We start from the raw sequence: 14,768 nt of genomic DNA on the forward strand, positions 1-14,768 counted from the left end.
TGTAGGGCTGTGGGTTAGCCTTGTCTTTGTGTGACCTTGGACAACTTCCGCGTTTTAGTTTCCTCACATAAAATGAAGATTAAATACCTGTTCTTCCCTCCCTCTTATTCTGTGAGACACACATGGAACAGGGATTGTGTCCAACCTGATTATCTTGTCTTTACCTCAGCACTTAACAAATCTCCTCCTCCTCATAAACTGGGAGAATACGATATAATGGATATAATCCGTGTCCTCAAGGAGCTTTCATTCCAGTAGGAAAGACAGATAAAAGGTTTATTCCTTGGAAGAAGAGAATGGAAAGATGCAAAAATGGTTGAGTATGTCTGTATGTACAGCAGTGTTTTTTGATAGTTGTGAGTGAGCAAGTGCAGAGTTGGTGCAAAATTCCTTAGTTGGTATTTTGGAGGATTTGTGGTTAAAGGCTTTACATATAGGGAGTGCTGTGGTCTGGCTAGTTGGAAGGGGAAGAGAGTTTCAGGACAGAAAAAGGGAGTGAGCAAGAGGACAGTGGTGGGAGAAATGAGAGCAAAATTCAGGGAATGAATAGATTATCTTGAGAAAAATGAAAGGTATAAGCTGAGTGAAGCAGCATGACCTAGTAGATAGAGCATGGATCTAGGAGTCAGTAGGACCTGGGTTCTAATCCCGGCTCCATCACTTGTCTGCTGTGTGACCTTGGGCAAGTCACTTAATCTCTCTGTTCCTCAATTACCTCATTTGTAAAATGGGGATTAAGATGGTGACCTCCATGTTGGACAGGGACTGGGTCACCTGATTGGCTTCTATCTACCCCAGCACTTAGAACAGTGCTCGACACCTAGTAAGCACTTATTATTACTATTACTATTATTAGTGAGAAAAGGGTGGGTAAGGAGGAAAAAAGTGCAAATTTAGTGCCTTAGAGACAATTATGAGGAGTTTCTGATTGATTTTGAGGGGAATGGAAAGTCTTTGGAGGTTTTAGGAGATTGGAGAGATATGTGTAGAGTGACATTTTAGAAAAAGTGATCTGGCCATCAGAGTATGGACTGGAGAGGCTGATGTAATAAGTTAGAATATGACAAGCACCATAGCTGTTTGGATGGAGAGGAAGAACTGGACCCAGGAAATGGCATGGTGAAAAAATTAAGATGGTACGATGATAATAGCCCACCTTGACTACTGCATCAGACTCTTCGCTGACCTCCCTGACTCCTGTCTTTCCCCACTCCAAGACATACTATGCTCTGATGTCCAGATAATTTTTCTAAAAAAAAATTGAGCTTGTCTCCCCAGTCCCCCAGAACCTCTAATGATTGCCCATCTATCTCTGCATCAAACATCGGCTTTAAAGCATTCAATCAGCTTACCTCCTCCAACCTTACCTCATTGATTTCCTACTCTAGCCTAGCCCTCATACTTCAATCTTCTAACAGCAGCTTATTAACTGTGCCTCAATCTCATCTACCTCAACACTGACCTCTTTGCCACAAGTTCCCTCTGTCCTGGAACTCTCTTCCCATCCATATAGCCCAGACCACAACTCTTACCACCTTCAAAGCCTTATATAAGTCACATCTCTTACAAGAAGCCTTTCCCAATTAAGCCCTATTTTCCCTGACTCCTTCTCCTTTCTGCATCATCTATTCACTTGGATTTGTACCCTTTGAATACTTGATATTCACGCCTCTGTCCCACAACATTACAGAATTTAAATACACATCTGTTCTTCATTTCTAGACTACAAGTTCCTTGAAAGTAGGAAATATGTGTCTTTCAACTCTGTTGTATTCATTCATTCAGTCGTATTTATTGAGCGCTTACTGTGTACGCTCTCAAAACTTCAGCACACAGTAAGCAATCAACATGATAGATAATAATAACAATATTGGTATTTGTTAAGCTTTTATTACATGCTAGACTGTAAGCTTCTTTTTTGTAGTATTTGTTTAACACTATTTGTCAGGCACTGTACTAAGCACTGGTAGATACAAGGCAATCAGTTTGGACAGAGTCCCTGTCCCACATGGGGCTTACAGTCTTAATCCCCATTTTACAGAAAGAGTAACTGAGGCCCAGGGAAGTGAAGTTACTTGCCCAAGGTCACACAACAGATAAGTGGCAGATCTAGAATTGGAACCCATGTCTTTCTGATTCCCAGGCCCGTGCCCTATCCACTAGACCATACTGCTTCTTGCGGGCACGGAACATGTCTACCATCTCTGTGGTATTGTACTTCCTAGGTGCTCAGTAAGCTGCATGCACACAGTAAGCATTCAATAAATACCACTGATTGAATCCTCATTTTTCAGATGAGGAAATGGAGGCACAGAGAAGTGATTTGCCCACGGTTGCACAGCAGTTAGGGAACAGGATTAGAACTCAGGTCCTCTAACTCCCAAACGTATGCCCTTTCCACTAGGTGTGTGAGAGTTAAAAGAGATAGAAAAATAAATGACAATACTAAGGAGAGTCAAGAGATAGAAAAGTAAATGACAATACTGAGGAGAGTCTTTAGGAAAGAAGATGAGGAGATGGGTTTTATGTGGCTTTAGCAGTGTGCACCCATTTCCTACCAGAAGGTCATGTGTTCTAATCCCGGCTCCACCACTTGTCTGCTCTTTGACTTTGGGCAAATCACTTAACATTTCTAGGACTCAGTTACCTCATCTGTAAAATGGGCATCAAGACTGTGAGCCCCATGCAGGTCAGGAACTGTGTCCAACCCTATTTGCTTGTACCTACCCCAGTGTTGGTAGATAGTAAGCACATAACAAATACAATTATTATTATTATTTTTATTTCCCAATGGAAGATGCAAGTATTCCTCCATTTGACAATGAAAAACTTCTTGTCCCCAGTGAAAATAATCAGAGGTGACATATCCATAGTTGGTGTTTTCCTACTAGCAAACAGGGAAAAAAAAGTCTCTATTGTACCAGGGATATTATCTCAGGCTTCAAAAAAGCTAAGATAATCAGACACTCAGAAATGCTGAGTTTCCGTTTAGAAACACATCTGGCAGCAACTAGCAAATATTGCTAACAGGCTCATAAGATACATTAAATATACAACGCCAAGGCCCACTTTGAAATGATCCCATCTGTTTTATGATAGGTTGAAAATTTAACATTTCTAACAGCTTGTTTATGGGACATTAAAAAGAGGGATTATAATGGAAATACAAACTGAAGGCAAGGAACTATTGGGAAAGTTTTATAAAAAGCTAACCACTTTTAGTAATACTATTCATTAAGCACTTTCAGTGTGCAGAACAATGTATTAATCACTAGGAGAGAATATGGTCCTTATCCCTCGGGGCATTCATTACTAAAAGGTGAATTTAGACAGATTAAGGCTTTCTACCACTTGGGCCAAAGGGTTGTCAATACCACCCACAGATTTAGTGAGTGAGGCCTCATACTTTCAAATTCAGTCAATCGATCTTAATTTAATGTTCAGGTTCCTGTTACAACCTCTCCTAGGTCATTAAATCAGTCTGCTGGGAAATGTAATTTGATCCATAAATGCCTTAATTATCCTCATTTTAGTTAAAAAAAAATTGGTGAGAACTTATTGAGGTTGAATAGCTTAATGGGAAGAATGAGGTAAGAACTAATAAGTGGCTATGTGACTGCAATATTGGGTAAAAAAGTACACTACAATAAAAAAATTGCAAGATTACAAGGTTTCCCAGAATGTACCTGCTGGTCTCAAAGCTCTCCTGAAAATCATTCATTCATTCAGTACTATTTACTGGGCACTTACTGTGTGCAGAGCACTGTACTAAGCGCTTGGGAGAAGCAGCATGGCTTAGTGGAAAGAGGACAGGCTTGGGAGTCAGAGGTCAAGGGTTCTCATCCTGCCTCTGCCATTTGTCAGCTGTGTGACTTTGGGCAATCACTTCACTTCTCTGGGCCTCAGTTCCCTCATCTGTCAAATGGGGATTAAGACTGTTAGCCCCCCATGGGACAACCACATTACCTTGTATCTACCTCAGCGCTTAGAACAGTGCTTGGCACATAGTAAGCAATTAACAAATGCCATTATTATTAATAATATTATTATTAACAGTAAACAGACATATTCCCTTCCCACGACAAAAATCCACCTCCTCCCCTAATTTGTTGTTCCCAGTACTCCAATCAATCACCAATCAGTTGTATTTATTGAGTGCTCACTGTGTGCAGAGCACTGTACTAAGAGTCATAAAGTATCAGTTGTATCTATAGCTTAATATAAGGAAGGCTATAATGAGTAAGGAGAAGTGCCAAAATGAAGGTCACAATGGGAATCAAATGGGGAAAGAAAGGTGCTCAGAAAAATAAAGGGAAGCATTAAAAGGGCTCTTATAAAGCTAAGGTCTTCTGTAAATTACAAGAAGTTACCACCAAAGATCTGAGTGTGTCATTTGGCATATACAACTTTGAATTTTGATCACTTTAATGCCTGAAGAAATGAACCCTCAGAGAAAGTTAGACATGCACCACAGACTAAGTGAATTCTAAATTTTCCTAAATGGATTTCCCTCAGTCCCTAATGTTAAGTGGGAACATTTCCAGGACTGTCTATTCTTCTGGACTTTGCAGTCATTTCTTCTGCAACTTTTTTGTTGTGCAAATGGTACAGCAAATTCACAGAGCCATGTTAGGTAACTCAGGGTCCCAAGGAAGTTACAGATTGCGTTGCCAAAATTGAAGCCATCAAGAAAGAACTTCCCAAAGTTTCTCCCCCACTTTTGCACTGCTATGCTTCCACTCCTGTTCCTAAAGAGATCTCCCATATACTCTTTGTAGCTGTCTTCTCTGCCAGAGCCTCTAACCCCATTCCACTCCTGCCCCCAGCAAAATTCAATCAATCATATATATTGAGCTCTTACTATGTGCAAGAGCACTGTACTAAGTGCTTGGGAGAGTACAATTGAACAGGATTAGTAGAAACGTTCCCTGCCCATAACATTTTACAGTCTAAAAATGAGTTTATAGCACTCTCTACTCTTTTCCCCTCCCCCGCAATATCTTCAACTCCCTCATTCTGTTGGCTCCTTCCCTTCTGTCTTCAAACATGTCCAAATCTTTCCTATACTTAAAAATCCCTCCCTCAATCCCACTGCCTCACCTCCCTACTTCCACTCCTGTCCAAACTCTGTGGTGGGTTCTATACGGTTGCAGCCCTCACTTTAGCGTGGCTCAGTGGAAAGAGCACGGGCTTGGGAGTCAGAGGTCATGGGTTCAAATCTTGGCTGTGTGTCTTTGGGCAAGTCACTTAACTTCTCTGGGCCTCAGTTACCTCATCTGTAAAATGGGGAATAAGACTGTGAGCCCCGCATGGGACAACCTGATCACCTTGTATCCTCCCCAGTGCTTAGAACAGTGCTTTGCACATAGTAAGCGCTTAACAAATACCATTATTATTGTTATTATTATTAAGAAAAATTAATCATTATGGCATTTGTTAAGTGCTTACTTTGTGTCAAGTACTGTTCCAAGGGGTGGGGCAGATACAAGTTAATCAGGTCCCACATAGGACTCATGGTTTAAGTAGGAGGGAGAATCAACAGATATTGAATCCCCATTTTATGATTGAGGAAACCGAGGCACTAAGGAGTTAAGATCACACAGTAGGCAAGTGGCAGGGCCGGGATTAGAACCCAGGTCCTCTGACTCCCGGGCCTGTGCTCTTTCCACTAGACAATGCTGCTTCCCAACTTCACTTCTCCACCAGCATCCTCTCAGTTCCCGATGCTTACCATTGCAGCTCTCAGGGTTCTGAGAAGGGTTCTAGAGAAGCAGCGTGGCTCAGTGGAAAGAGCACGGGCTTTGGAGTCAGAGGTCATGGGTTCCATCCTGGCTCTACCAATTGTCAGCTGTGTGACTTTGGGCAAGTCACTTCACTTCTCCGTGCCTCAGTTACCTCATCTGTAAAATGGGGATTAAGACTGTGAGCCCCCCGTGGGACAACCACATCACCTTGTAACCATCCCAGCACTTAGAACAGTGCTTTGCACATAGTAAGTGCTTAATAAATGTAATTATTATTATTATTATTATCATTATTATTCTGCTCTCAACAGGCCTCACACACTCTGGGTGCCCGAGTGGACTTAAGCCTTCAGTCGCATTATAGACCATGCCACCAGACCCCCATGTGGCTCCTCTGAATACCTGCCATCCCCACAACATGGCTGTCGGGGTCCGTGGGCTCCTCCTTTGCCAGGCCGCCATTCTCCTTCCTCAAGATCCCCCAGCTCTCCTCCCAGTCACCGAACAACCTCCATCTCGACCTGCAGCATTTTGCCACCCCTGCAATAATAAAAAAAAATTGGTATTTGCTAAGTGCTTACTATGTGCTGAGCACTGCAGTAAGCATTGAGGTGGTTATAGGCAAATCTACTCTCTGTCCCACATGTAGCTCACAGTCTTAATCCCCATTTTTTATAGATGAGGTAACTGAGGGACAGAGAAATGAAGTGACCTGGCCGAGGTCACAAAGCAGACAAGTAGCAGAGCCAGGATTAGAATCAAGGGCCTTCTGACACTTAGGCCTGTGTTCTATCCACTAGGCAATGCTGCCCCACATATCCTCGGGAAGACTGTGGTAGTGGTTATTATTGTTATTATTATGATGATGATATTTGTTCAGCACTTACTATGTGCCAGGCACTGTTCTAAGCACTGGGGTTCATATAAGGTAATCAGGTTGGACACAGTCCCTGCCCCATGTGGGGCTCACAGTTTCAATCCCCATTTTACAGGTGAGGTCACTGAGACCCAGAGAAGTAAAGTGACATGCTCAAGGTCACATAGCAGACAAATGGCAGAGCCGAGATTAGAACCCATGACCTCTGACTCCCAAGCCCGTGTTCTTGCCACTAGGCCATGCAGCTGTAGTGGGCATTGCGGCTACTTTTGGGACTGTGACCTTTGAGCTATGAGGGGCTTACTACAATGCTCTGCACATGTAAGTGCTTCCCTCTCTAGACTGTAAGCTATTGTTGGGCAGGGAACATGTCTACCAATTTTGTTGTATTGTACTCTCCCAAGCACGTAGTTCTATGCTTTGCACACAGTAAGCACTCAATAAATATTGTTAAATGATTGATTGATTCATTCATTCAATCAATCATATTTATTGAGCAGTTACTGTATGCAGAGCACTGTACTATGTGTTTGGAAAGTACAATTCGGCAGCAAATAGAGACAATCCCTACCCAACAATGGGCTTATAGTCTAAAAGGTGGGAGACAAACAACAAAACAAAACAAAACAAAACAAGTAGACAGGCATCGTTAGCATCAATATAAAGAGAATTATAGATACATACACGTAATTAATAAAATAAATTGAATAATAAATATGTACAGACATACACAAGTGCTGCGGGGCAAGGAGGAGGAGTAGAGCAGTGGGAGGGAGTGGGAGAGATGGGGAGGGAAGGAGGAGCAAAGGAAAAGGGGGGCTTAGTCTGGTAAGGCCTCCTGGAGGAAGTGAGCTCTCAGTAGGGCTTTGAAGGGGGGAAGTGTGCTAATTTGGCCAATGTGAGGGGGGAGGGCATACCAGGCCAGAGGTAGGACTTGGGCCAGGGGTCTATGATGGGACAGGTGAGAATGAGGCACAGTGAGGAGGTTAGCAGTGGCAGAGGAGCGAAGTGTGCAGACTGGGCTGTAGAAGGAGAGAAGGGAGGTGAGGTAGGAGGGGGCTAAGTGATGGAGAGCTCTGAAGCCAATAGTGATAGGATGGTTGATAGGCAGCGATTGGAGATTTTTGAGGAGCAGGGTGACATGCCCAGAGTGCTTCTGTAGAAAGATAATCCGGGCAGCAGAGTGAAGTATAGACAGAAGTGGGGATAAATACAATGGATTGAAATCCCTTTAAATTCATCCGTCCCCCTCTAGAATGTAAGCTCGTTATGGGTGGGGAACGTATCTGCTAATTCTGTTGTACTGTACTCTCCCAAGTGCTTAGTACAGTGCTCTGCACATAATAAGCTCTCAGTGAATACAATTGAATGATTGATTGCTCCTCTAGCCATAGCACCTTATTGATGCTTTGTGTTTTGTTAGGTTTCTTCTTTCCTTATGCATGTCACCATTTTCACCTTTTTATTCTTAGATGCCCCCTCCCACACAAGAGACAGAGACAGTGTCAAATTCCCACCTGTATATTCCTTACCATCATTTGGGCTCTGATCCCAGTAAATGCTTAATAAGTAGCAGTGTGGCCTAGTGGAGAGAGCGTGGGCCTGGGAGTCAGAAGGATCTGGATTCTAATCACAGCTATGACACGTCTTGCTGTGTGACCTCGTACAAGTCATTTCACTTCTCCATGCCTCAGTTACCTCATCTGTAAAATGGAGACTGAGACTGTGAGACCCATGTGAGACAGGGACTGTGACCAACCTGATTTGCTTGTATCCACTCCTGCACTTAATACAGTGCCTGGCACAGAGTAAGCACTTAACAAATACCATAATTACTATTACTCATCCCTTAACTATCAATGTCCCTCAAGGTTCCATCCTTGGTCCCTTATTCTCCAGGATTTTCTTGAGAAGGTCATTCACTTGCAAGTCTTCACCTACTCTCTGTGTATAGAGAATGCCATATTTATCTCAAGCCCTTGCGTCCCATATAAACTTAAATTTTCTCTGCCCTTTTGCCATGGAACATTTCCACTTGGATGTTTGGTGGCACCTCAATTAGGTTAAAAAAAATAAAAGCTACACATCTTTCACTCCTAACTTTCATATCTCTGTTGAAATTACCTTTCCTATCCCAGAAGCCCACATCTCAGCACCAATATGTGCTCCTCACTGTCCTTCAACTCTCATACTGAATCTGCTTCCAAATCTTGCTAGCTGTTTCTACACAATATCTCCGAGATCCACCCAGCCAGCTGCCACTTTGGCACATCGTGATCATATTGTTGTGGCTAAACTATTTTATCAGCCTTTTCACTGGTCTCCCTGCCTTTTCCCTCACCAATGTATACTTGGCAAACATCTTTCTACTTCTGAAGTGTCCATTTGCTCCCCAAGTGTCTCAGCATGAAGTAAAATCACCCCACTCCCCCTTACTCAACTTCTCCTCTCTAATCTGCTCGCTTTACTCCTCAGTCAGTCCAAATGATTGAGAGGTTTGGTAGACCCATTTCCTGGACACACTGAGCTTACAGTATAGAGGGGGAAACGAACCTTAAGATAAATCAATGAAATTATCAATATATACATAATTGATAAGGGCCTGAGGGATGGGGGAATAAAAGGGGCAAATCCTACTATAAGGGTAATGGAGAAGAGATAAGAGGATGCATAAGAGGAATTGAAGGCTTAGTCAGCCTAGTTTTTTTGGAGGAAGAAATAAGGCTTTGAAGGTGGGAAGAGCGATTGTTGCTCAGGTATGAGGAGGGAGGGAGTTCCAAGCCAGAGGCAGGATGTGAGCAAGGGATCAGAGGTGCGATGGGTAAGATCAAGGCCCAGTGAGTAGATTGTCATTAAAGGAGCAAAGGTGTGGGCTGGTTGTAGTAGAACATCAGAGAGGTAAGGTAGGAGGTGGGCAAGGTAATTTGGTGCCTTAAAGCCAATGGAAAGGAGTCTTTGTTCAATGCAGAAGTGGATGGGTAACCAATGGAGTTTCAAAAAGAGTGGGAAGACTTGGACTGAACATTTTCATAGAAAAATGATCCAGGCAGCAGACTGAAGTATGGACTGAAGTGGGGAGAGGCAGGAGGTAGGGAGATCAGCAAGGAGGCTGATACAGTAATTAAGGTAGGATAGGATACGTGTTTGGATTAATGTGGTAGTTGTTTGGATGGAGAGAAAGGGCAAATATTAACGACATTATAAAAGTTGGACTGACAGAATTTGGTGACAGATTGAATTTGAGGGTTTAATGGGAGAGGTGAGTCAAGGATAACACCGAGGTTATGAGCTTGTGAAACAGGGAGGATGGCGGTTCTGTGTACATGGATGGGAAAGTCTGGGAGAGGGCAGGATTTGGGTAGAAATGTGAGAAGTCCTATTTTGGATATGTTACATTTTAGACAACAGTGGACCATCTAAGTAGAAATGTTCTAAAGGCAGGAGGAAATATGAGACTGCAGACAAGGAAAAAGATGAGGGTTGGAGTTGGAGATTTGGGAATCATCCACATAAAGATGGCTGTTGAAGCCATGGGAGCAAATGAGTTCTCCAAAGGGAGTGGGCATAGATAGAAAATAGAAGGGGACCCAGAACAGATCCATGAAGGACTCCCACAGTTAAGTAGTGGGAGGCAGAGAGGGAGTCTGTGAAAGAGACTGAGAAGGAGCAGTCAGACAGTATGAGGAGAACCTGGAGAGGACAGTGTCAGTGAATAGTGTTTCCAAGAGAAGTGCACGGTCATCAGTATCTAAGGCAGCTGAGTGGTCAAAAGGATTATGATGGAGTAGAGGCCATTGGTTTTGGCAAGAAGGAGGTCATTGGTGTCCTTGGAGAGGGCTGTTTCAGTAGAGTGAAGGGGGATGGAGTCAGATTGGAGGGGGTCAAGGAAAGATTTGGGGGAGAGGAAGTGGAGGCAGTAAATTTAGACAATTTAATCAAGGATTTTGGAGATGAAGAGTGGGAGGAAGATGGGGCAATACCTGGAGGGAGTCGTTACGTTGTATCATTGTGTTCTAATTCTGGCTCCGCCACTTATTGGCTGTGTGACTTTGGGCAAGTCACTTAACTTCTCTGTGCCTCAGTTCCCTCATCTGTAAAATGGGAATTAAGATTGTGAGTCCCACGTGGGACAACCTGATCAGCTGGTATCCCCCAGCGATTAGAACAGTGCTTTCCACATAGTAAGTGCTTAATAAATACTATCATTATTATTATTGTGTCAAGGAAGGATTTTTTTTTTTTTGCTTGATAGGGGATACCTGAGCATGTTTGAAAGCAGTGGGGAAGAAGCCATTGGAGAGTGAACAGTTGAAGATGGTGGTCAGGGAGTGAAGAAGAGAGGGAACAGATGTTCCAGTAAGGTGTGAAGGGATGGGGTCGAAGGCTCAGGATGAGGGGGGGGGGGGGGGTTGAGAGGAGCTGGAAAGTGTCCTCTTAATAATAATAATAATAATGAGATTTATTAAGTGCTTACTATGTGCAAGGCACTGTTCTAAGCATTGGGGAGGTTACAAGGTGATCAGGTTGTCCCATGGGGAGTTCACAGTCTTAATCCCCATTTTACAGATGAGGTAACTGAGGCACAGATAAATTAAGTGACTTGCCCAAAGTCACACAGCTGACAATTCGCAGAGCCGAGATTTGAACCCATGACCTCTGACTCCAAAGCCCGTGCTCTTTCCACTTAGCCATGCTGCTTCTCAAGATACTGCTTCTTGAGATACTGCTGGGAAAGATGGAGGAGGTGAAGAAGGGGAAGGAGGGAAGGAGGGATTGGGGAGGGTCAGGGGATATTTTAGGGGGATTGTGCCTGATGATTTCAATTTTCTCAATAAAGTACGTGGTCAAGTCTTTAGGACAAGAGATGGCTAGGGTACATCCTACCTTTGGCCTGGAATGCCCTTCCTCCTCACATTCAGCAAACTAGCACACTTCCCCCCTTCAAAGCCCTACTGTAAATTCACCTCCTCCGGGAGGTCTTCCCAGACTAAGCCCCCCTTTTCCTCTGCTCCTCCTCCTATCCCCATCACCCCGACTCCCTCATTATGCTCTACTCCCTTCCCTACTCCCACAACACTTATGTTCTTTTTATTTTATTAATGATGTGCATATATATCTACAATTCTATTTATTTATATTGATGCTATCGATGCCTGTCTACTTGTTTTGTTATGTTGTCTGTCTCCCCCCTTCTAGACTGTGAGTCTGTTGTTGAGTAGGGATTGTCTCTATTTATTACTGAATTGTACTTTCCAAGAGCTTAGTACAGTGATCTGCACACAGTGAGAGCTCAATAAATTTGACTGATAATGAATGAAAGGAATCAAAAGGAATGGAGAAATAATGTTGCTGGGAGAAAGGGAGGGCAAAGTTAAAACAGAAGAGGATGGTTGAAGTTGGACAAGGTTGGCCTGATATCTGGATTTATGCCAGCAGCACCCTATGGCTTGTGCATAGGAGGGATTGAAGCAGACTTTGGAGTCAATCCAAAGCTATGGGTTAGTGGTACAAGAATGATGAAGGGGTGGGGGATCCGTGAGTTGAGTTCAGTAGAGACGGTAGTGTAGAAGATGTCAATTTAGTCGTCGAGGAAACGTACTTTGTTATAGAGACTAAATAATAATAATAATGTTGGTAGTTAAGCGCTTACTATATGTCTAGCACTGTTCTAAGCACTGTGTGTGGGGGGGAAAGATACAAGGTAATCAAGGTTTTCCCATGTGGTGCTCACAGTCTTAATCCCCATTTTACAGATGAGGGAACTGAGGCACAGAGAAGTTAAGTGACTTGCCCAAAGTACACAGCTGACAATTGGCAGAGCTGGGATTTGAAGCCATGACCTCTGACTCCAAAGCACGGGCTCTTTCCACTGAGCCACACTGCTTCTCTATAATAACGGCATTTATTAAGCGCTTACTATGTGCAAAGCACTGTTCTAAGCGCTGGGGAGGTTATAAGGTGATCAGGTTGTCCCACGAGGGGCTCACAGTCTTAATCCCCATTTTACAGATGAGGTAAGTGAGGCACAGAGAAGTGAAGTGACTTGCCCAAAGTCACACAGCTGACTTTGGTGGAGTCAGGATTTGAACCCATGACCACTGACTCCAAAGCCCATGCTCTTTCCACTAAGTAATGCTGCTTCAATATGAAGCATGATGATGAGAAAATGGATATGGGTCAACAGATTGGAGGTATCTGTGGGAAAACAGGACAGATTTACGGGGAGAGGATGTATGGAAAAAAAGGCTAGTGAGGAGGTTTTGGTCAGATAAAAGGATTTCAGGGTTGGTGAGGGTAGAGATTGTAGTGATTATAGATGATGAGATTGAATGTATATCCAAGTAGGACATACAAGCGTAAGGTGGGGTGGAGCAGGAGATCAGTGGAATTGTGGAGTGATAGAAAGTAGGCAGCAGAAGGATCAGTAGGAATGAGTAGGTGGATATTCAAGTCCCCAAGCATCAATATAGGGATGGAGAGAGAGAGAAGGAATGTAAGAAAGACATAAAAATGGTTCAGAAAGTTGGAGGTGGGGCCAGGGGAGTGGTAAATGATCGTGACTAGTAACTGGGGTGGGTGGTAGAGACAGATGATATAATAATAATAATGACATCTATTGAGCGCTTACTATGTGCAAAGCACTGTTCTAAGCGCTGGGGAGGTTACAAGGTGATCAAGTTGTCCCACGGGAGGCTCACAGTTTTAATCCCCCATTTTACAGATGAAGTAACTGAGGCACAGAGAGGTTAAGTGACTAGCCCAAAGTCATACAGCTGACAATTGGCAGAGCCAGGATTTGAACCTGTGACCTCTGACTCCAAAGCCCGGGCTCTTTCCACTGAGCCACGCTGCTTCTCCAATGATATAAGCATCATAGGATGGGAAGGAGGGGGGTTGGGATGGTGCTAAAGTGCTATTTGGAAGTGAGAAGGAAACCCACTTTTCCTCCACCACCCACTCCCAGTGAGTCTTGGTGGGTGGAAGAAAATGTGGCCCCCTCTAGACAGTGCTACCGGGGAGACAGTGCCATCTCCAGAGGGCTACGTTTCAGAGGTAGTGAGGAGGAGCAGTGATTTGGCCAGGAATCAATACTCTGGAGCTTGAAATAAGCATTTTCATTTTCCGCGGTTTCCTCAGATTTCATCTGTGGTGATGGAAAGATTCTAGGATGTCTGCTGTTTTTCAAATTATCTTAATGAATAGCATTCATTAAGCATCTACTTTATGCAGAGCTCTGTCCTAAGAACTTGGAAGGGTACACAAAAAAATAGAAGTTGAAATCCTTGCCCTCAAGGAGTTTATAGTCTAGTGTTAGATTGATAGGTGTATGGCAACATTAGAGATAACAGATGGGGAAAGTAATAAAGCACATAAAAGGCATATAAATCCTGGGGTGTGGTGGTAAAATAAGTGGATAAGTGATGGGAAGGGTTGGAGTGACAGAGAAGAAGTCATCTCAATGTTTCCTAAATCCCTCTTTCCTATTGTTCCTATTGGAACAATTACTGCCCTAATAATGTTTACCTAAGACAGGACAACTGTTTGGAGGAACAATTCCTATATATAAAAGTATTAGAAATACATCAATCTTGTAGAAGTCTGGCTGAGCTAAAAAGCTTAGAATGACCATCCCTGCACGCATTAGTTGGCTAGGCTACAAAAGAAGGCTGAGGACAAAGATACTGATTCATAATGTTAAAGAAAAAAAAAAACCACCTAGCAAAGACCCAAAGAAAAAGTGTGAAATTCTTTCTATGTTTCAGCTACGCAGGAGGCTCTGCTTTACCTCCCCCGAAAATTATTCACCCTGCCAAGTCCTGAGATAATGTGCATTCTAGGACCGAGTCCAGCACAAAGAACTCCATTTTTAGTGCTGATAAGACCACTGGCAAGGTGGTTCCCCGTGATAAACGGCCATCCTTCTTTCCCCTTGTACTTACATGTTGATGTAACTTTTAATTAATGAGTGTGGTGAGTTCCACAGTGTTCCCCACATTGCAGTTTAACAGTGGCTTCCACATTAGTTATGTCACATGGGAAAGAAGCTGTTGGCCTGGGAATGAGAATGTTGGCAAGGGGACTATGGATTTCTCAACTCTAATGATTCCACCATGTGTTTCTTGGCTTTTGATTGATCAGCCTCATTC

Source organism: Tachyglossus aculeatus, chromosome 1, assembly GCF_015852505.1.
Source record: "Tachyglossus aculeatus isolate mTacAcu1 chromosome 1, mTacAcu1.pri, whole genome shotgun sequence".
Classification (NCBI taxonomy): domain Eukaryota; kingdom Metazoa; phylum Chordata; class Mammalia; order Monotremata; family Tachyglossidae; genus Tachyglossus; species Tachyglossus aculeatus.